Raw genomic sequence first — 25012 nt, 5'->3', positions numbered from 1 at the left:
AGTTGACCTCTCTTAGGCCTCTCCTCTACCCAGAGATGTTGTGTTGCCTATGGGCAGGAGTTGCTTGTGGCAGGTGAGGTGCGAGTGAGCCTGTCGATTATTGGTTTTCCATGGCCGGTTGAATTGTTAGTTATGAAGAAATTGTCTGTGACCCTATTGCTTGGATGGGATTTTATACAGCGTAGTGGATGGATCCTGGTTTTTGCCAGCAATACCTTTTTCTTCCCCGTTCGCCCATCAGAGAAGACAGCCAACCATTCCTGTTCCGCTAGTAGTGTTAACATTGATACCTTGAATATCGGGCGGGTGGAGTTGGATCGTGGTCATATTAGTGAGCCTGAGGCTATTTAGTTAAAGGATCTTTTGAACGAGTTTCCGATGTGCTAACTTCGCTTGGGGATGACCAATAATATTCAGTATAAAATCCGTTTAGTGGATGATTTTCCCATTCGCCAAGCTCCTCATCGTCTTTTACCACATAAAATGAAGAGTTTAAGGCAAAAGATTTAGGTCATGTTTCGCAATGTAGTAATTATACCTTCAACTTCTCCACATGCCACGCCTAAGGGACAGGGGGTGATGTTGGATCAGTTGTTCATTACACAGTCGTCAATGAAAAGTTCATATTTCATCTCCATTGACAAGCAAGTCGCCGAAGTGGCGTCAAATCGAAAGACTTTCACCCGGCGAATGGTCTACCCGACGGGTGGCCCTAGTCACACGACATTTACATTTCTTATCAGATATCCATGAGTGAGAATTCAAAGTCCGTTACGGCCTTCTGTAAGGACTGAGATTTTAACGAATTCAACCACGCACCATTTGCCCTAGCCTCTGGAGATGCAGTACTTTCAGGGCTGTTAGACCATGTTTTGAGGGATTTAAGGTTCAACTGTTTTTATAATTACCTTGATGTTGTTGCATATAGTCGATCCTTCAACGTCTTTTGAATCTTCAATAGGGTTTTTTGAGGCTTTAGTATGCTTGTTTGATAGTCAGTCTTTCTAAGGTCTTTGGGATATCTGGTTTCTAAAGATGGAATTAGAATCGATCAAGAACGTACTTCCGATTCTAAGACGTTTACTCCCCGTAAGAACAAAACAGTAGTCGCCCAATTTATGGGGATGGCCAGCTACTTTGGGAAGTTTGTCACCAGTCTCATTCAGCTATCCGCCCTTTTTACGTTCTCCGAGAATTTGTTTGGGGTGAGAGCTAGTAAGCCGCTAGTAAGCCCACCCGTATTACCGATTCCTAATTTTGAAAAGCGTTTCATTCTCCACATCTAGGCTTGTAATGCTGGGGTGGCCGCAGTCCTTCTACAGGAAGACGCAGCTCAGAGACGACCTACTGCCTCTCTCTCGCGAAGACTGAACTGAAGTATTCGGTTTATGAGTGTGAGGCTCCGGCGGTTCTGTTAAATCTTGAAAGGTGGGACTTTTATGGCGAACACAGAGAATTTGACCCAGAAACTGACAAACAGGCCTTAAGTTGGGTTTTGGCTTGTCCAAGAATGACAGGTAGGATTGCGATTTGAGCAGTCCAGATATCTGCCTTTCTTTTCAATGTTCCCCATATCAAGCGTTCAGATAACTAGGTGGCCGGTGCGCTCAGCCGCATGTTTGATGAGGTCACTCAAGAATAGGGGGATTGTTTTTCAGTCATCAGCTCTTCCGTTTTTAGCGGCTTAACTGAGACACCTCAATTGTTTTCTGATATTAGGAATAAGTACGACGAAGATCCTTGTTTAGGTCCTATAAGAAGGCTGTTGTTAGCAGATGAACAACTTCCTGGTCATTGCTTGAGACTGGATGAAGTTGGGAAACTAGCCAACCCCAAAATCGGTTTACCTGTTGAACTCGTGACATCCGTATTTTGTTATTATCGTGGTTTCTTATTAGGTGGGCATTTGGGCCTTTATATAACCCTTGCCAAGGTCCCTGCTTATCTTACATGGCCGTTCTTGTATAAGAATATTCGCCGAATGGCTGAGGAGAGTGGATCTTGCAAAATGGCGAAGCCTAATTCCAACTCTGGTAAAGGCTTGTTGTATTCCGAATGAGAGAAAAGTCCTAGAGATAAAGGCTTGTTGTATTCCGAATGAGAGAAAAGTCCTAGAGATAAAGTGTTCTTTGATTATGTGGCTCCCCTGCCTCGAACAAAAACTGGGAAGAATTATATATCAGTAGTCATGGATGCCTTTTCTTGTTTTGTGAAGGTTTTGTAAAGTTGAGTGGTTACCGCCTCCCTAACTATTCTTCATTTAACTAAAATATTTTCCTGCTTCGGTCGGCCAAAGGCGCTTATTAGTGACGATTCCTCCGACTTTGTGTCACGAGAATTTAAGCAGTTTTGTTTTGCTAATGCCGTTAAGCACGTTGCCACCACCCCCTGTTACATTCAGTCATCCTTTTTGGAGAGAGTTAAGTGTACTCTTAAGCCCCCTTTGTCATCAATCATGGTAAGGGTAAGAGCACATGGGACATTTCCATCCCTTGGATGAATGCTACCTTCAGCTCACCGCAGCAAGAGGTCTCTAAAGCTGCTTTGATGTTTTCATATTTTCTTAATTCGCCCTGACTATTTCGAATAGTATAAGCTATCTGTTGCCTGAGCGGATTGCCTCTGGTCCAATTAAGAAAAACTGGGGTAGTGCAAGAAAAAACATCGACTAGGCCACTGCCATATAGTATAATCCGGGAAGGACGCCCTTTTGTGGCCGTGTTGCGGAGAAGGTTTTTGTACCGAATTTTAGCAGGGGTGTTAATCAGGGTAATGGTATTATCACTAAGATTGCTCCTAGGTTTGTGGGATCCTGTGCAGTTGTTAAGGTCGTAAGTCCCATTAATCTGACTGGGGAAATATTGAAGGTACATGTGAGCCTAATACAAACTAGTGGGGGAGCTGGCAATTGGCTTGAGTGGGGAGGTTGAGCCGTGGTAACTCATTTCACTGTCGAATCGACAGCTTTACCTGCGTCTCACCAGCGCGCGCGGATTACTAGTTTTCATAACCGGCATCTAGAGTAGCCCCTGGGGAGAGAGACTGAGAGAGAGAGAGAGAGAGGGAGAGAGAGAGTCCTCTAGTTGTTCAGCTTTGTGCACCGATTTCCAACTCAAAAATGATTCAAATAGCTCTAAGCACTATGGGACTTTACATCTGAGGTCATGAGTCCCTTAGACTTAGAACTACTTAAACCTAACTAACTTAAGGACATCACACATATCCATGCCCGAGGCAGGGTTCGAACCTGCGACAGTAGCAACAGCACGGTTCCGGACTGTAGCGCCTAGAACCGCTCGGCCACAGCGGCCGGCATTTCCAACTCCGCAAGCTATTTGAATAGATGTTCATGTTTATGTTTATGTTCATTGAGTCGTTATGCACGCCTTGCTTGTTTGGCTCTGTGATTTTTGGAATAGTGTATTTCCCATACTGATGTGTTTGGTTTTGAGACAACTTGCCTTAATCTGCTGCTCAACGTTCTCTCCTAAGAAATGTCCCATGGTTAATGTTGTTACAGTTATGTAATGTGCCGAGCAAGCGAGTTGTTTATTATATTCCTTCCTGGAAAAAAATACAGCTTCCTTCCTGTAGTTCTCTGTTAGCGAAGCTTATTTCCTAGGTCGTATAAACTTATTGGAGCTTTCTTTAGGTGTAATCACGTATAAACCCTAACTTTACTTGTAGTATAATACAGTCACTATCTTTCTTGTGGTTAACAGCACTTACTAAGTTGCAGGGAGAGATTTTCACATCGGCGGCTTCTCGCCACGTGAGCCTGGCTTATCTGCGGGAGTGTCCAGGGCTCTCGAGCAATTCCTAGCGCGGCTTGTTGTTTGCCTGCAGGCGCACATCCTGCCTGTGTGTGCTCAAGCTGAATACCTTTCGTTATCTGAGTTGCACTACAAACGAAATTTTGCTATTGGCCAAGAGTGCTTTAATATTTAATACATGTTGTAAGCTTGTTGTAAGTGTATTGTAAGTCTTTGACGTTAACGTTTTGCTGGTCTGCCTAATGTTTTGAATAGATTTATATAGAACTGTTTTAATTATTTTAATCGGCTGGTTTATTTAAATAGTTTCATTTAAAAATTCTAAAATAGCCAATATGGTCAAAATCTTATTTCTTATTTCATGAATTGGTTTGAGAGTATTATTATTGTAGTTCAGTATATATATATATATATATATATATATATATATATATATATATATATATATATATATTCATTTTTCTGGCTTCTCCACCACATCCAAACTTTTGACATTTTACGCCCCAACGCTTACCAACCCTTAGAAACTTATCCTTTTGTTGGTTTTTCAGTCTTTCTTTCTCATGCTCAGCTTCCTCTCGGCAGTCCTCTCCCGGAGATCGGAGTGGGGAACTAGTCCAGAATATTTTGCCAGTGGCGAGATCATCATGACACTTTGTCATTTACAGGCCACATGTCCTGTGTATACACATTATGTATCTTTAATGCTGTGGTTTCCATTGCCTGCTGTATCTTCATGCCGTTGATTGTTGCTCATTCTTCTGCTTTTAGTAGCAGTTCTTTATCCTAAGAGTAAGAGAGTGCCCTAAACCTCTGTCTGCCCACGCCCCCCCCCCCCCCCCCACCACCGCCGCACTCTCTGAAAAGCCCATTGTCTGAATCGGGACGACTCTTTAGGCCGGATGTGTTCAGCTACCATTGCTGATGAATCTGATTCAAAACTTTAGCGATGACGAAGTTACAACGGAAGACCGGAGACTTTTTGATTACTGTTCAAAGACACTACGACTTTCTTTTTACACATACGCACAATTTGTTTGCAGAGACGTACAGCACACCCATCTTTGTTTGCTACAAAGTAGTGTGTTTCATGCGAATTGTGGAATCGTCATTTTTTATATGCAACATTAATTTGTTGAGTAGTCGATTTGTACAGTTAACTTACATTGAAATAAATATCATAAACATAAACAATTTACATGTAGGTTGTTAGAATGAATTAGAAAATGCTCAACAGAAGTCTCTGAATATTGTCGCAAACAGAAAATACATTTTACAAAAATGCTGTCAATAATGGTCAGAGTCCAGGTTGGTGAGGACGAGACAGGCAGGGATCGAATCCCGAGGCCTGGCTAGAATGCACCTCAACCCCCCCCCCCCCCCTCCCTCCCCGCCCGTTTGACTCAGCTGTTCCCTGACATAGCTTCATATCATTACTGTGTTTGAAGTTTCCAAATATAGTATCACTAGCCCAAAAGAAAGGAATACAGGAGAAAAAAGGAGACGAGAAAGCAACAGCACAATGAAGGTAGCAACTACTGCCAGAAGTGCCCAACGCCCTGTCTTTGAAAGGAAAGATTCAACAAGTTGATGAAGCACTTTGTTCTCGAAATCGAGCCAGTTGCAAGGAGCACCAGGAAACCGTGAACATAAACTGGCGAACAGCCAAAAGGTCTTAATCACTTTGACCAGCAAGGACTAAATGCACACTTGATTAATAATCCAGGTTACCATATTAGTCCTTGTCCTCGGAAAAAAGGAAGTAGTCAGCCGCAAAATGATATCGGTGTCACTAATCACGATACGATATAGACGTTAAGTCGTGGAAATCAAATTGTTGACCACATTGTACCAGCAGCTGGCCGCCGCCATGATTTTCCAGGATATTTTGGGTTGTAATTGCTCAACGGATTGGGGCAGGGAATCCCGTCCCAGCGGATCAACAAAAACTTGGTCGAGAGCACCATCTGCTGCAACACGTAAACCCCCCAATAGTTCACGGTTAGATAAAACTCTTGAATGTGTCTCAACTTAAAATTCAGACGACCAACTTCAGCAGGAGCATCAAGACTCGCTGGACGCTCTAAGGTGAACAGCCGACACGTAAAGGTGTCGTCAGAATGGTGCATGTTGTCGTTTGACACCAAAAATACGCATACCAATGTTGCATTAGATGATACTATCTCAGTCATCGAAAAAAAGCTCTTTATGCATGGTTGTCTCACAGCTGATAAAACTACTAAATTCAAATCATTACTTAGACTTCTTATCTCGTGTAACTTCTTTACTTTTAACAAACAGGGGTTTAAGCAAAACGACTGCTCGGCTATGGAGTACTGTATCGATGGATGCCTTGCGGATGTTTTTGTGAATTCCGTGGAATAAAAGTAGTTTAAGGCAAACTCTCAGTTACGCGATAAATCACTTGTTCATCGGTCGTATTATATTCACTGGATCTGACTTGAATGTTTCTTCTAGGTTAACAGCTGAATTTAACGCTTTACTTCCCAACATCTCTGTTACGCAATAAGTTATGAATCATGACGGCCATCTTAATTATTTAGATTTACAATTCCACCTTCATGACAATACTACTTATTCATACTATTCATTTCGATATTTTAGAGATTTCTTTTGCAGATACTAATGGTTATAAATCACGAATTGTAGACAGACTATACAAAAGTAAATTATCGAATAACAGGAACAATACGCAATCGAATCTTTGTTCATCACCACAGAGCTATATAAAGCTACCGTTTGTGAGGAAATTATCGTATCAATTAGCTACTCTATACGTCCGTGTACCTTTATTTGCGCATAATAAAGTTCAGAACTCTTACGTGAATAGTGAGTGGCGTACTGAAGGTTGGTATGCTTCCTCTGGGATTTACAAATTGCAATACAATTTCCGCCATAAATTCTACATAAATCAAACTGGAAGAATGTTTAGTATAAGAGCAGCGAGCATTTTTAACGAAAATAGGTCAAATAAAGCAGCCCTTCATATTTCTATGCAACTGAAGACTACAGGGCCCCCGCCACCTACGCTCGTAGAGCTCTGCCTCTTACACTGAGCTCGGAAAGGCAAAAAGCTTGATTTTTTGGAGTTGGAAATCCTTATACATTAGTGTACGTCTGATAAACAATTGCTTAACGGTTAACTCACTGGCAGGAATCAACGCTGTTATGATTAAATGTCAGGTGTTAAGACATATACAAAATTTTCATCACGCTCTTCTAATGGGTTTCATTTCGGTTTTGTTATTCTCCCTCCCTCCCTCCCTCCCCCCGATCACAAGATGATTCTTTGTTATACACAATACATTTAAAGTTGATTCGGGACTTTCAGTTTTAAGAATTCGTTTTATCCTAGGTTATCGGAATGACGTCCATATTTGTAGGTAACTTAGGCATTTATTTAGTTGCGACTGATGTTACTGTTTTATCTAACAGGAGCAATTTAAAAGTTTCCTTAATGGACGATTGCCTTATGGGCCCCTGTGTTCTGATTAACTGTAGCCTCATTAATTTGCTATAGTGATTCAACCATTTTTAGACGCTCTTTGTAGGCATTTAATATGCTGAATGTTAAATAAGTATTCTGAGCGCCACCTATGTGTGAACTCATTTCATTCAAACCGTGTTCCATTGCTCGTCCGTGGGCCCACTCGACCTCCCTGCCACGAAGTTACTGCGTCGTCTCTATGTTTCATGTTTAAGTGTGTGCGCCGACCGTTGTGACCGAGCGGTTCTAGGCGCTACAGTCTGGAACCACGCGACCGCTACGGTCGCAGGTTCGAATCCTGCCTCGGGCATTGATGTCTGTGATGTCCTTAGGTTAGTTAGGTTTAGGTAGTTCTAAGTTCAAGGGACTGACGACCTCAGAAGATAAGTCCTATAGTACTCAGAGTCATTTTTTTTTAATGTGTACAGTTCTTTGTGACTGTGATCCTGTCATTCTGGCCAGCTGGTACGACTCCATTAAGGTGTTTCGTTCAGTTTCATTATTTATTAACATTCTACCTGACGGTAAAGCCACATTTTGTTAGTTATTTTTGACTAGGTCTCTGTGGGTTTGTTTGATTCGACATGTGCTTCAATCCAGCAGAGAGCAATTTTATATATATATATATATATATATATATAGGGAAAGGTCTCTGCAGATTCATCTGATTGGATGCGTGCTTTAGTCTAGCAGAGAAACGTTTTATGTGTTTCAAAATATTGTAAAAGTAAAATTTTGACGTCAGCAACAATTCTTTATTCACATTTAGAATAGTGCATGCTAGGACCATACCCTAATTTTTCATTACATTGTTAACCACACAGATAATCTGATGGTGCATGAAGAAGAAATGAATTGTCAATAAAAGAACAAATTGCAACCAAGACTGTTTCTAATTCAAAATCATGCAGGTTACACGACATTCATTTATTCTCGGCTGCGTATGTCTTCTGTTGATGATTTATGAGATATTAGAATTATGTGGAGAACCTGTGCATGAAGGAAAGAATCTCTCTTCTGACGAACCTGCCCGAGGTATTTTTCTCGCACAACTGTAGGAGCACTGAACACGAACCGTCTATGTTAATAAACAGCTAACCAGAGACACGGTCTCCGAATCTATGATGCAGATTATCTTACAACTTCCAGTGGCAACGAAAATTTCATATACTTGTTGACCGAATGTAAAAATTTAAATGCTGTGATAATATACTCATCGAGAGGTACAAGCTTATGTAGAAGGTTTAACCGAAAGCCAAGATAACAGAAACTGTGCAGCGTAACTCATTATGCGAAAATTATCCAGATTTCTTTCACACGGTACGGGAATGACAGCACTTAGCTACTTTTAACAAACTTTACCCACATTTTCTATCCTTTACGAAACTTTTTCTTGGAGATAACCACAGCAAAAGAGAAAAAGTCTATCGCTTACTGCATTGTAGTTGCTCATGCATTAAAGCTTCAGCGTCAAGCATCAAATTTTAATTTGTAACTTCTTTACTACTAATTCTATATCGAAAACATGTTCGAAACACCATCCACATTTACCACTGATTATATTGCCACATTACATTCTTAACCACATTGTCATGAGCCCTTCTGAATTGTCGAGTAGTTGACGCAATGGATCATTTGGGTAGTGTTTCGAGTTTCACACACTCCGGATATTAGACAAGGTGGTTTTTGGTGACTTATGCTATTTGTCGTACTACAGTCACGTAGTTTTGAAACTATGGCGACGAACACTGGTGTAATGGATGCAGAGATGCGCATTCTGCTGTTGCTGCTTATTTCACACAGCATGTTTCATAGTCCGTTGATGGAGTGAAAAATTTGGACTTCTAGGTCAATGCAGTCAAAAGATACAACCCTTTATGTCACACATATTGATACTCGCAAACTCGCTCATCAAAACCTATAAGGTAGTTTCTAGTGACGTAGAATGATGAACTTTGACAAGACTGTAGGTGTCGTAGAGCAAACACTGGTAAACATTCGAAAATGGTTAGTTTGTAATTATATCGTGTAAAAATATTTTTTGTCATTTGCTGTCCGTCTCTCTGTCTCACCGCCCATGAAGACCCATTTTTATCAGGAAAAGGTACAGATATCAGGTTTAAATTTATGTCAGATACTAGGGTTTACGTTCCCTTCGTTGTGAAAAGGTTTCACAGAGCAAGTAAAGGAGAAAATACGAACATGGTTAATTTGTAATTATATAACACAAAGAATTTTTTCTTTATCTTTCTTTGGCATTTGTACTTCCTTCTGCCTGTCTGCCCATCTGTTAATACCCATTTACCTATGGAACTGGTAGAAGTATCAAGTAGAAATTTATGTCAAATACAAAGGTCCATGGTCCCTTGGAGGTTTAAATAATTTAAGTATTTAAATTAATGCAATCAAAAGATTCGGCATATATGTAACATATATTGGTACTTGAAAACTCTCTTACAAAAACCTATAGAAGAACTATTTACTTGTCAGTCGGCCCTGGTGATCTACTGGTAAATTGTGTGCCTGTAAATTGAGAAGTCGTGGTACCGAATCCCAGTTTTATCGTGATGTTTCAATGTTCGTTTTCTCCTAGCGTTCACCTCTCTGAATCACACGAAATTATTGTTATTATTACTATTATTATTACTGTTATTATTACGCCCACTCGTCCGATTTATTCTTTTATCAGAGGCTATCAAAATGTTTCCGCTTGAAGATGTTGCTGCAGCGAATAAGCAGAGCAGCGCTACCTTGCATTTTGAATTTGGGTGTATAAGAAGTGACATGTACGCAAGGGATTAGTGTGGTATTCGTGTCCTTCCGATGTGTGTGGAGTAAATGTAAGAACGTGAACCATGGAGACGTTACTAAGAGATGCGTCGAAACAAGACAACTATGCTGTGATTCTTTTCTTTGTTGCCGAAGGAGAAACACCGGTAGACGTACAGTGGAGAATGAAGAGTGCTTATAAGGCATCATATCCGTCAAAATTCACAATTGTGGAATGGTGCATCGAAGGATACTCCTGCTTTGTGATAATGCACATTCCCATTTCGCAAATGTTTTAACGCAGAAATCACGCCAACTCAAGCGGGTGACACTCGAGTGTAAACTTAACCTCCAACATGAATCGTCCAGTTGGAATTACACGAGTGTTTTTAATGTTTTAGCTTACGTTTACTGCACTGAACTGCCCACACAGTGACCGGAATCTGGATATGCAGTAAATATTACTTGAGACTGACTGACTACTTCAACCGGCCGTTGTGGTTGAACGGTTCTAGGCGCTTCAGTCCGGAACCACGCGGCTGCTACGGTCGCAGGTTCGAATCCTGCCTCGGGCATGAATGTGTGTGATGCCCTTAGGTTAGTTAGGTTTAAGTAGTTCTAAGTCTAGGGGACTGATGACGTCACATGTTAACTCCCATGGTGCTTAGAGCCATTTTTTGACTTCTTAAATTGAATACGGGCACTGGGCACAACTGTTTCAACTGTTTCTGTATGGAATCCAACCTGATACAAGAGATTAGCATCTGTGTCCAGGAATTTGATTTTCACCTGAGCTATTCAAATACAGGAAACAAGCACATTTCCTACATCCTCCCCGTCTCAGCTTCCCCACTCCCGACCTTCTTGTGGCGATCGCTCTCACAGATTATTACAAATACGCCGATCTCTTTCAAACACAGTCGAAATAGAATTTATAATTGTTACAGAACCCTTTATCAGGCTCGCACAAGTCTTTGTACCTCTATGAGCGTTGACCAACGGCGATGGTCTCATTTGCATTCACAGTTATTTGTGTTTTCTTGGGGGGAAGGGGGGGGTAATAAATTATTTAGAGCAATAAAAATCAGTAGCTGGTATGAGCATTGTCAGTACTGCCAGAGTCAAGTGTTTTGCAGCGATGGACACTGCACTAAGCGGCGTTTCTACAGATGTAGAGAGTGTTGATAAACTTATCGATGATGGTGTGACCGGGCCTGAGGCGGACGCAGGGTTAGAGACAATGGAACTGGCAGTGGCATGCAGTTCCCTAGTTCCTGAGGACCAGTGATAGCCGAGATCAATTGGCCGGGGCTGTCTAAGGATTCGGGCTGCGACAAAGCATATACAGAGGAAGGAGAGGCCTCTGTTACTATGGACTCACTTGCCAAAGTTTTGACAGGTATTTGAGATGGTATAAAGTCTGTTTGGCTTACATGACTCACTTTATATTCAGTAGTATTGTAGCTGAAATCTAGATCTGCAATAAATGACCAGTTGAATTGTTACTGGTTGCTCGTTCCCACCCTGTTTGAAATTTGGCGAACAGAATGAGGATCAACAAAAGTTACATTAGAAGCTGAGTCTTGAGAAGCAATTTGAGGACCAAAAGGAGAAAATAAGTAAGAAATTGGACATCCGGAACAAAAGCCTTGACAAACTGAGAATCATAATAGATGCTATTTTTGCGGAAAAACAAGCGGCCATCGAATTGATTCAGCTGGACGTGAGATAAGTTCGTATCACTAGCGAAGCACAAAACAGTCAACAGTTGATAAATGAGAAACCTGAAAGCAATTTGGTGACGACTGAGCATAATTTAAGGGCATTTGACGAGTAACATAGATAAAGAACAGTTTAAGGAAACAGTGATTAAAAATTTAATCAGTACAACAAAATATTCTTCACTGCATGTGTCAGCAAGTAACAAAGCAAGCTGTTCTGTAGAAACAAGTAGCTGAATTCAGCACAGTGATGAAGAAACTGGATGCACTTACAGTGGCAGTCTAGCAGATTCCATTGTGGAGCGAGATGGAATCAATCCAGACAAAGCGCATTTCCATGGCTGACAGTCAAGTTATTTGGTATTTTTTGTAGTTTAAGCATACTCAACGAAATAAACAAGAAAAATCAGAAAGTGTTGGCCACGTTTCAACCGGAGAACAAAGATGAAAAAGCTTAAAGCATCGGTAGCGTATATGAAATCAGGTGTGCTGATGGTTACAGTAAGCAGAGAATGGAGTATTAGGGTGAATTAATGAATTACGTGAGTTAGAGGAACGACTATGCTATACTCTATGATCTCTAGGCACCATAGTTGAAAGTGTAAAGATTAACAGTGAAGAGTGCAGGAGACACTTCGTGTTGATGCAGAACTATTCTCTGTTCCCATGAGTGACAATTGAACGGTACGCAAGAATGTGGCTAAATCAATCTGATCATGCACTTCCACTGTCCTGGAAACGCTTATTGAAGATGAAATTAGTCTGTAGTCATTTGTGGGAAGAATTAGGTGCCAGGATTCAGCTTGTGATGCTTGAAAGCACTGCGAACAACAATTTTTGTCAGGCTTTCCTTATGAGATGTGATCGAAGATCATACAAGATCTTTTAAACTCGAACATACTGGCGAAAGAAAATCATAATGATACCGACCACCACAGACTTCGTGGCAGGAATGTCTATTTGGACGCTCCTTATGGTCTGCATTAACCGATTCTCATTCGTTTGAAGGATCTGACCCACACTGGAGATACAGATGTAGGGAGGAAACTGGAAGGTGTGTACTGTTTCTAAAATATTTTGCGAGAGCCTGGCTGTCGTAACGAGTAGAATAGGGGTGATTTTTTAGAAGGTCTGAGGGGACACTTGTCCAAAACGAGAACTTTGAATAAAGCAACTGTTGGTCGGGTTTCATTTTTTTTTTTTTCAAAAATCTTCATTTGGGCAGGATGAGTAGGAATCCTGAGGAAAACTTAGCTACAATAACAGTAGACAGTGTTTCAACGAAAACCGTAACAGATTAATAATGGACCTCCCCCACAAGTAGTAGAGTTACCGTAAACTGACGGTTGTCCAAATGATAATTGTAGAGGCGATGTTGGCAATGAGTGACAGTGACTAGAAGAAGGGGCAGTGAATACAAAGTGTAGAATGGAGAAGAGAGAAGGAGATGCTGAAGTACAGTATACATATGCTACAATGATGTGAGAGACAGTTTGCTTGAAGAGATTAGGAGACATCATCTTCCAGCGGCCTTTAATAAGTGAAGATATTAATAGCGGTACTGCAAAATCATCCATCCTCTGATCAGGTAAAAGAGGTAGTTAATTAGACAGGTAGCTTCATGTTCCACGTTTAACTTGCACAATAAATCATAATGATGTACAACTAGTCATTTTACATTCACATCGAAAATTAATTTCTAAGTACACCTCCATGATGAACATTTATACGTTCTTTTTCTTTAAGATACAGAAATGAGTTAGTAATTCATACCCACTACCATTCACAAATTACAGTAATATTGGTTCCTCTACAGAAGAGAAGACGTTGTCAAGGAAAAACGTTTTGAATTAGTTTTTAAATTTGACTTTGCAGACTGTCAGACATTTTATGTCACTGGGTAAATTACCAAAAATTTTTGTTGCTGCGTCGTGCACTCCTTTTTCTGCTAAAGACAACTGTAAAGTGGAATAATGAAAGACATTTTTCCTTCTGGCATGGCAATTATACACTCCTGGAAATTGAAATAAGAACACCGTGAATTCATTGTCCCAGGAAGGGGAAACTTTATTGACACATTCCTGGGGTCAGATACATCACATGATCACACTGACTGAACCACAGGCACATAGACACAGGCAATAGAGCATGCACAATGTCGGCACTAGTACAGTGTATATCCACCTTTCGCAGCAATGCAGGCTGCTATTCTCCCATGCAGACGATCGTAGAGATGCTGGATGTAGTCCTGTGGAACGGCTTGCCATGCCATTTTCACCTGGCGCCTCAGTTGGACCAGCGTTCGTGTTGGACGTGCAGACCGCGTGAGACGACGCTTCATCCAGTCCCAAACATGCTCAATGGGGGACAGATCCGGAGATCTTGCTGGCCAGGGTAGTTGACTTACACCTTCTAGAGCACGTTGGGTGGCACGGGATACATGCGGACGTGCATTTTCCTGTTGGAACAGCAAGTTCCCTTGCCGGTCTAGGAATGGTAGAACGATGGGTTCGATGACGGTTTGGATGTACCGTGCACTATTCAGTGTCCCCTCGACGATCACCAGTGGTGTACGGCCAGTGTAGGAGATCGCTCCCCACACCATGATGCCGGGTGTTGGCCCTGTGTGCCTCGGTCGTATGCAGTCCTGATTGTGGCGCTCACCTGCACGGCGCCAAACACGCATACGACCATCATTGGCACCAAGGCAGAAGCGACTCTCATCGCTGAAGACGACACGTCTCCATTCGTCCCTCCATTCACGCCTGTCGCGACACCACTGGAGGCGGGCTGCACGATGTTGGGGCGTGAGCGGAAGACGGCCTAACGGTGTGCGGGACCGTAGCCCAGCTTCATGGAGACGGTTGCGAATGGTCCTCGCCGATACCCCAGGAGCAACAGTGTCCCTAATTTGCTGGGAAGTGGCGGTGTGGTCCCCTACAGCACTGCGTAGGATCCTACGGTCTCGGCGTGCATCCGTGCGTCGCTGCGGTCTGGTCCCAGGTCGATGGGCACGTGCACCTTCCGCCGACCACTGGCGACAACATCGATGTACTGTGGAGACCTCACGCCCCACGTGTTGAGCAATTCGGCGGTACGTCCACCCGGCCTCCCGCATGCCCACTATACGCCCTCGCTCAAAGTCCGTCAACTGCACATACGGTTCACGTCCACGCTGTCGCGGCATGCTACCAGTGTTAAAGACTGCAATGGAGCTCCGTATGCCACGGCAAACTGGCTGACACTGACGGCGGCGGTGCACAAATGCTGCGCAGCTAGCGCCATTCGACGGCCAACACCGCGGTTCCTGGTGTGTCCGCTGTGCCGTGCGTGTGATCATTGCTTGTACAGCCCTCTCGCAGTGTCCGGAGCAAGTATGGTGGGTCTGACACACCGGTGTCAATGTGTTCTTTTTTCCATTTCCAGGAGTGTATATGTTATAGTGGAGGTGGAAGATTACGGAAAGTACACCTTCCCTAGTGGATGCACACTATCACTAAAGTGATCACTGAGAGGTTACTGTAAACTGAAAAAAAACACATCCACTAGTGAAGGTGAACCATCACTATACTCTGCTACCGTATTGTCCACTAATGAAGGTGTACTATTGGTGCTCCTGGGTTGTTAATAGTGCGTCCAGCAAAGCTACTAGCATCAGTATGAATGTAATTGTTGTCAGTTCGTTAATTTTACGTTATACAACAGTGCAGTTACGGTTTACATCAGTGCAACTGTGGTTGTCAGTAGAGCAGTTGTACTTCAAATCAGTGCAGCTATTGTTGAGTAAGTGAATTTCTACGAACATCTTAGAGTGCAACGAAGAAATCTCAGTTGTAATACTGTCTTCATGGACAGAGAGAAACACTTATCTGCAAGGCTAAATGAATAAAATTTGGACGAAAGAGGGAGGGCGACGACTACAAGTTTTCCAAGAGGTATAAAGTGCTGGGTGTGAATGGAGAAACCAAATTAATTACCAGGACCACCTCACTAAATTCATTGTTCTCAGGCCACTGAAGCCAAAAACAGCTGAAGAGGTATGCAATTACATTATAGACATTTTTACATTGTTAGGCGCTCCCTCAGCATTGCAGTCTGACAATGTTAGAGAGTTTGTTAACATAATAATGAGCAGTTTAACTGAACAATGGCCCAATTTTAAGATTGACCATGTTAAACGTAGACACAGTCAGAGCCAAGGCAGCGTAGAGCGAGCAAACCAAGACAAAGAAAGTATGCTAACTACATGGATACAGGAGCACAACACCGTGGACTCGAGCTGTGCATTAAGATTTGTGCAACTAATGGAGAACAGTGCAGGAACTAAAAGCAATCCATACAAAGCGATGTTTGGCTGCCCTCCTAAACATGATTTGTCTTCAACAAGTTTGTAGATACGAGTTTGTAGATACAATAAGCCACTGCGGCTACAACTACAACATTTTGTTTCAGGTCCCAGTTCAGTATTTTCCCTCTAAGAATAATCTCAGAGGAGGAAGCTCCAGCAGAGAAAACTGTTGCCCTGGGTACAGTTGCGACGTCTTATTCGATGGGAAGCGGCCAGGGATTCTTCAAATGCAACTGCCAGCAAAAATGTCAGACTCTGAGATGGTTTTGGAAAAACGAAAGTGTGTTGTTCACCTGAAAGTGTCATGGTGCACGTCCTCGCTACAGTAAATGAATTTTACATAATATAACGGTATTTCCAAACTACAGGTGATAAATGCAACTTTCGAAGTACGACTGTTTTGTTATTACAGCCATGGTTCACATTCCTTACCTCTTGGCACTGACGGTCTACATTCTCTAGTGATAGTGCACTATCCCTAGTCAATGTGTATTGTTTGACAGAACTGGAATCAGTAATCCAGTTTCAATAAATGGGCCAGCCAGGGTGTACAGTCACCAGTAATGGTATACTTTCCCTGAAATTTTCACTTCCTCTATAACATACACATCACTATTCCTTTTGAACTGCAGTGGATTATTTACAACAAACTTTATGCTGTGAAGCAGTAGTCAAAATGCTTAACACCCTAAGCAAGTCTGTAAGATAATTGTCAGTATGCAACACATCTTATTCTTACAACACATGCTTGAGCAATGAAGACATTCTTCCTTAAAGACGAGCTATCCCAAACGTTATTCCACATGACATTATTGAATGAAAATACGCAAAATTCGTCAACTTACTGATTTGTCTCTCCCAGAAATTTGCATTGGTTCTAAATGTAAATGTGCTTGAGCTAAGTTGTTTCACTAGTTCCAAAATGTGTTTACTCCAGTCTAAATTCTCATCAGCATGGACACCTAAGATTTTTGAAGTTTCCACACTATTTATTGCTTCCTCACTATATGTTACACTTTTCATTGGTGTAGTACCTCTAGGCGTGCAGAACTGAACATGTTGTGTCTTCTTGAAGTTTAAGGTGAGACCAGTTGCAGGAAACCAGTCAATTATGCTTTTAAGAACGTAATTTACCACTTTTTCTGTTTCTGGATGTCTTCTTTGTTTGGCCTTACTACTGGCATCTGCAAAAAGAACGAACTCTCTTTGTTGTGTATTATATCGGTTACATTGATGAGGAGCAATAGCAATCCCAAATGTGATATCTCCCCAGTCATAATTATTTCCCCAGACTACATTTGTTTGATTACTAATTACAGCTTCCTGAATGCTTTTGGTTAGATATGACATTACACATTGATTGTCTGTGTCATCAGTCCCATAAAACGTCAATTAATATAAGAGAATATTGTGACACACACTTACAATGTCTCAAATAGGTCGCAGAAAATACCAACTAGCACTATTTTATTCTTTAACGCTTGTAAAATTTGATGAGAGAACTTTTAAATAGCATTTTCTAGAGCAACGCTTCTGAATTGTGTACTGTGATTTGGTTAGGATGTTATTATTGTTCGGGTGAAATACCGTTGTCGAATACATCAGCTTCTCAAAAATTGTGGAAAATGAATGAATGAGTTACCCACCGATTGCAGAAATCCTTAGCATCGCAACTGAACTCCGGAAGGAGACAATAAATAGGAAATGTAGACACAAGGGAAAGGTATGTCATATTAAGGGAGAAGGTATGACTCAAGCCACATAGATTATTGAGGGAACGCTGAGTTTTAAGCAATAAATGTATCAATCTTTGTGTTGGTCTTTCCAAAGTCTAAAGAGTAATATATGAAAATACTGTGCAGGTGTAAATAATAATAAGTAAGTCTCCTGGGTTGCACAAATGTGAAAAACTTAACGAAGTAAGTCGTCGCCCAGACATATACAAGGTGGTTCTCTGTTCGTGCGTCGACGTGATGATAATTACGTATGTCTTTCAGTACCAGGGGGGACTGGGTACTTTGTGTCCACCTTCGGAAAATACTGTAATCCAGCCAGGTTCCTCACACTTCAAAATTAGTCAAAAAAATATTTACTGTTTTTCTTTAAGACTTCTACCAGATTCCAAAAATTTTTAAATTTTTCTGTTAAATTTAATCCACAAGTTTAATCTCAGTATTTGATGTGACTTCTCACAATGAAATCATACTCAATATTTTCAGGTTCAGGACTCTACTTATGCATCGATATTCCTTTGTAAGGTATGTTTCCAGTAAAAGTCAAGGATAATTAACAAAATTTAAAATAATTTTGCAGTGGTCAAAATATCGCAACATATCCTCCCTTCGTCGTGGATATTATGCATAACTGAATGTGGTGACATTGCTACGATATACTAAAATATATTTTCAAGTTCTGCACCCTAGTTACAAATGAGAACCTATTTAAAAAGAAATATTGTTAACATAAGTCAACAACAATAAACACATTTGGTTTTTCCTTCTCAACTTCTTTCGGGTGAGGGTAATGTACCCCTACCCCATCTCTTAGTGATAATCGTTGTTAAAAATACATTGTTATTACGCTGGTTAATGCTCCGCTGTTTTTCATATATAATGTGTTAAGATAAGAATGTATGCGTTATAGATCAACTTGTCTTCTTGTTAACTTCGAGATATGTTGATGTCGCATGCTGTATATATTTAGCGTTATACCGCAATTGTAAGCGCATTTGCTGTAATTTAAATACGTTCATTAGGGTGCTTTTCAAGCTCACCATTAAAGGGTTTTATTTTATTTGCGTATTGTTCCAGTAATCGCGAAAAGTTCGTTTTGTTTATATTTCGCGGCTTTGCCTTACTTTCCAAATGTGCATACTTAGCGCTATACCGCAATCTTTAGTGCATTTGGTATAGATTAACTAATTAAATACGTTCATTAGTGTGCTCTTCAAGCTTGACGTTAAAGGTTTTTCTTTTATTTGCGTATACTTCCAGTAATCGCAAAAAGTTCGTTTTGGTTTTATTCGGCTGTTTAGACTTAGTTTTTGATCGTGCATATTTAGCGTTATACCACAAATTTAAGTGCATTTGGTAATAGTTTACTTACATATCAGTTTCCAAAACATATTTAGTGTCCTTTTGCATCTATCTTTATCACTTAGTAAATCTCTCAACTAATTTCCAAACTACCATGGGTACTAAGTGTGTGAGCTGCAGTAGGAAAGTTAGTTCAGGGGTTCTGTGCAACTGTGTGACAGGTGGTTTCATTGGGGAAATTGTAGCGGCATGGGAATTGGGAAAGCAAACGAGACTCTTCCACTATTTTGCAGTGTTTGCTCAAGAGATAGAATTATAGCTAAACAGGAGGCGATTATTATAGCCCTTCAGGATGATTTGGACAGAGCGAGGGAGGAACTGAAGAGGTTAAGGGGGGAAGAGGGTAAACAGCGGTGGGAAGTGGTAGCTGGGTACAGGGGCCACAGAAAGAGGACAGTGTCTGACAGTTTCCCAATTGACCCAACCAATAGATTTGCCTTGCTACTACAGTTAAATAAGGAAGAGGCTCTAGTAGAAGTAGATGTAGTTAAGATGCAACAGAACCTCACTAGGAAACCAACTGTTTCCAAAAAAGTAGAAAGTAAGAGAAAATGCTGTTGCTAGGTAGCAGCCATGGAAGAGGTGTGGGCCAGATCTTGCAGGAAAAATTAGGTGACAGGTACCAAGTCACAAACTTTTTCAAGCCAAGTGCATGTCGTAGCCAGGTGGTAAAGGATATAGGTTCCTTGTGCAAGGGTTTCTCGAAACAGGCTCGTGTGATGGTAGTGGGTGGAGTGAGAAACAATTTTGATAGGGATCAGGGCTACAGTATTGAGTGTGACCTGGTGAAAATAGACTCTGCAATGACCCATACCAGTGCTGGGCTGGGGCCTGCTTTCGTGCAGCATGATCAGCCCCAGTTGAACTGCTCTGTCAGGAGGGTAAATATGGAGTAGGATCAGTTGCATAGGGTGTCCACTCTGTCAGACATTGGATAGGTTCCTGTCGAGGCTATTGATAGGGGGGGATTTCACAAGACATGGCCTACACCTCAATAGGAAAGGGAAGGGTAAACTGGCAGGGTTGTTAGCGAAATCCATAAGGCTGGACACTAGTACTCATTGGTGTACCTCTTTTTTAGACTAATATCAGTGTCCAATGAGAAGTTCAGGCGGGCAGGTGCTAGAAAGGTCCAAAACTCACAAGATTCTCACAACAGGAAAGTAAATAATAATGTTACCAAATTTAACCAAAATATTGGTGGATTAAAAAAAATGTAGATTATCACATAAGTAAAGTAAAAAAGTAATGTTACCATTTTTCACCAAAATATTCCTGGATTAAAGAATAATGTAGATGAGCTCTTGGTTTGTTTAGATGACATTGATGCTGATAATGTAATAGATATGCTATGCCTGTCTGAGCATCACATTGTGTCTAATATGGAAAAGGTGATGGTTATAAACTAGCTGCTCATATGAGTAGAGAGAATAAGGTGAGAGGAGGAGTTGCCATATATGCCAAAAATTATCACTGTGTAAAAAGCTTAGATAGAAAAAAGTTTTGCCTAGAGCAACATATAGAAGCATGTGCCTGTCAACTTAAACTGAAGGAGGGCTCTTTTATAATTTTGACAGTGTATGGGTCCCCTTCAGGAGACTTTCATTTATTTATTTTATTTATTTATTTATTTATTTAACCTGGCAAGATTAGGACCATCAGGCCCTCTCTTACATCTAACCAGGCATTCTACTTATTTCACATTCATACGTTTTAGTAGGCATGTTAAACTACATCTAGTACAAAAAGTGAAATAAACATTTAGAAAGGTACACCTTGAAAAATACATACATATAGAGTTTATATTCGTAGATCATAAGTACTGTTATAATTAGACATTATTGAAGAGACAGATTTTAGATAGGAGTGCTGGCAGCAGGGAGTATGAGGGAGACTCATGGTGAAGGGAGGAGAAGAACAGACATGATGAATCATAATTAAGGAAATGTAAAGGAAAAGAAGATTGCCTAGCTAACAGAGATAGATGAAGGGGAAGGCATCTGAGGAGCAAGATAGGAGACGCTAGATTTGCTATTTGACAGATGAGAGGATTAGCCTGGTACATTAATTTTGTGGAGAACTTTATGAGGATGATAGTAGGAAATGCTTCAACTTCTTCTTAAAAGCAGCAGGAGATTGAATTTTGCGCAAGGTAAGGGGCAGTTTGTCCCAGAGGCGGACAGCAGCAACTGAGAAGGAGTTTGCAAAAGTTTTTGTTTTGTGAGTGGGCACAGTCCTCAAAGACTTGGATGCCTTGTTGTGCTACCTGTCAGATAGGGGAAAGCAAATTATTATTTGTGGGGACTTCAATGTTGAGTCACTGAAAGAGTGTAATAGGAAGAATGACTCAGGAGTCTTGCCCAGTTCTTTCAGTTTGACATCTGCCGTTAATGTTCCTACTCGGGCAGTAAAGGACAGCAGCACATTGATAGATAACACTTTTGTAGACCAAGATAAATTTAAAAACATGCATTCTTGTCCTGTTGAGAATGGCCTTTCTGATCAAGGTGCTCAGCTAGTTACAGTATATGACATAGTTCCATTCAGTACTTCAAAACCACCCTCCAAAGTTGTGCATTCATTTAATGACTCAACAATTAGAAATTTTAGAGAAAATCTTCAGCAGTTAGACTGGGATGAGGTGTAAGAGGAACCCGATGCTAATCTAAAATATAACTTATTTCATGATACACTTGTAAGATATTTTGAAAACTGTTTCCCGAAGAAGGTAGTTAAATCTGATTATAAGAAACCGTGCAAAAAACCTTGGCTTACTAAAGGAATAAAAATATCTTGTAACCACAAAAGGGAACTCTATCTAACAACGAGAAAGAGTAATGACCCAGAAACAGCCAACTATTATAAAAACTACTGTGCCACATTAAGAAAAGTTATTAAAAAGTCCAGCAGCACGTGCATCATATCTGAGATTAATACCTCTGATAACAAAATCAAAACAATTTGGAATATTATTACAAGGAAGACAGGATGATGGCTTTACCATCAAAGCGATTGGAAACTTGACAAACAACAAGCTGTAAGTTGAAAACATTTTGAATAATCGTTTTTTAAATGTTATAGAGATAATAGGATCTAAATGTTCATTAGAAGAAGCAAGGCAGTTGATGGAAGGGGCCTTACCCAAACCATTTGATACAACTGAAATTCCACCCACCGCTCCTTCTGAAATTAGGAAGACAATAAACTCTCTCCAGAATAACAACTCACATGGAATTGATGGCGTTTCCAGCAGGATAATAAAAGCTTGTTCCCAAGAGATAAGTGGGTTTCTTAGCCACATATGTAATAGCTCTCTGAAGCAGGGTATTTTCGCAGATAGACTGAAGTATGCCATTGTGAAACCACTGCATAAAAGAGGGGCTACATCTTACGTCAACAACTACCGCCCCATCTCTCTTCTGACTGCCTTATCCGAAATTCTTGAAAAACGTAATGTATTGTAGAGTAGCTTCACACCTTTGTAAAAATAAAGTTTTAACAAAATGTCAGTTTGGTTTCTAGAAAGGCTTTTCAAAGTAAAATGCTGTATATTATTTCACTAATGAAATATTAATTGCTCTGAGTAACAAGAAGTCACCTGTTGGTATTTTTTGTGACCTCTCAAAGACTTTTGATTGTGCAAATCATGGAATACTTCTAGATGAGCTCATGTACTGTGGTATGAATGGGACAGCGCTCAAATGGTTTTAATCATACCTAACTGGAAGAGTGCAGAAAGTCGAAATAAGCATTTCACATAATATGCTAAAAACTGTTGATTTCCCAAGCTGGGGAACAATCAAGAATGGGGTGCCACAAGGTTTGGTCTTGGGTCCTCTGCTGTTATTAATATATATTAATGACTTGCCGTTCTACATTCACGAAGATGCAAAGCTGGTACTTTTTGCCAACGATAGTGTAGTTATCACACCCAACAGACAACAATTAACTGGTGGAATTGTTAAGCGGTTCTCTGCAAATGGGCTCTCATTAAACTTTGACAAAACACAGTACATCAAGTTCCACACAGTAAATGGAATGACACCATTAATAAATATAGACTTCGATCAGAAATGAGTAGCTAAGGTAGAATATTCAAAATTTATAGGTGTATGCATTGATGAGGTGTTGAACTGGAAAAAACACACTGAAGATCTGCTCAAACGTTTGAATTCGGCTACTTATGCTATTACGGTCACTGCAAATTTTGGCGATATGGATCTCAGTAAATTAGCTTACCACGCCTATTTTCATTCTCTGCTTTCGTATGGCATCATAGTCTGGGGTAACTCATCATTGAGTAAAAGAGTGTTCATTGCACAAAAGTGTGTAATCAGAACAATTGCTGGAGCTCATCCAAGATCATCCTGCAGACATTTATTTAAAGAGCTAGAGATCTTCACTGTAGCCTCACAATACATATACTCACTTATGGAATTTGTTATTAACAATCCGAACGAATTCAAAAGTAATGGCAGTGTACTTGGCTACAACACTTTGGCTGAGAAGGGGGTAAATTATGCTGACGCAAAAGTCTTTGGTCACTTACCTAATAGCATCAAAAGTCTGACAGATAGCCATATAGCATTTAAAAGGAAATTAAAAGAATTTCTTAATGAGAATTCCTTCTACTCATTAGACATATTTTTGGATATAGTAACTGGGTAACTTCCCCAACCCCCACAAAAAAATTAAAAATATTAAATGTCATGTAATATTTTGTGTAATGTAATACCTTGTATAGACATCTTTTATTAACTTGACACGATCCACATCATTACGAAGTGTCGTATTTGTGATCTATGGAACAAGCACTAATCCAATCTAATCTGTTATGCTCACGAATATTTGATAGGCCTCGTGATTGTTATGCAGAAATAGGAGGATGTCGAACAGCTCCCTAAAATGCGTTATGAGTTGTAGTTTGGATGGATTCGCACCAAAGGAGTGCTGCAAGTTACGGTAGCTAGAGGTTCCAGTCTTTTTTTCAGAGCAGGCATCCTCGTGTCTAAGGAGCGCTGGAGATTTTCTGAGTATAGAACATGTGTTCTGCTTACGTGACTAGAGTGGATTGCTTATTGGGACCCTGAAAGAAGAGAGAGGATTCTACACGTTTTTAGAAGAAGTGGAGAGCATTTCTGCCACTTTTGAGACAGGTTTCAATGGACAGGCCAAACGAGATTAGTACGGATCATGGGATACTTAGCTATCAGGACTAATCTTATGTATTTATGTCAACAGAATTAAATCTTTTCTCAGCAAACACACAGAAAGATGTATGTGAGAACCAAGTATTCTTGATGTTTAATTCTCTAATCGAAAGTGAGTGCCTTGAGTGGAGAAGAGAAATAGTAAAGCTTAGATACCTGTAGTCGTAAGACTTTCTCGTGCAAGAGGTGAAGGAGGTGTCTACTTCAGGACCTTCCTGACTACTTAAAAACGAAAGATGAAGATGGGTATAGGTAAGGTAAGGAATGGCATGAAAACTGTTTCCCATGTTCAGAATCATGTTACATGTTTTTCATTTGTTTTGCTGCTGTGTTAGTAAACGGCGGGCATGGGATATCCTCTTTGGATTCATCCACGTATGTCAGTCGGTTCATGTAGCCTGTAAAAGGGTACAGTCCCTTGCTTTGACACAAGGCAAAATGTAGTAACTCGCTGTCTTGCTATTATTCTGCTGTTCACGGACCAGCGAATCACCTGATTTCTAAGGAAGACATGTATGAGACAGAGTAATGGTGAATTTCTGACTGATGTCTAACTTTAACAAACCGCTGTAAGTAAAGGGGAGATCT

This window comes from Schistocerca americana, chromosome 3 (genome assembly GCF_021461395.2).
Source record: "Schistocerca americana isolate TAMUIC-IGC-003095 chromosome 3, iqSchAmer2.1, whole genome shotgun sequence".
Lineage (NCBI taxonomy): Eukaryota > Metazoa > Arthropoda > Insecta > Orthoptera > Acrididae > Schistocerca > Schistocerca americana.
The sequence above is the reverse complement of the archived record's forward strand: the minus strand, read 5'-3'. Positions refer to the sequence as shown.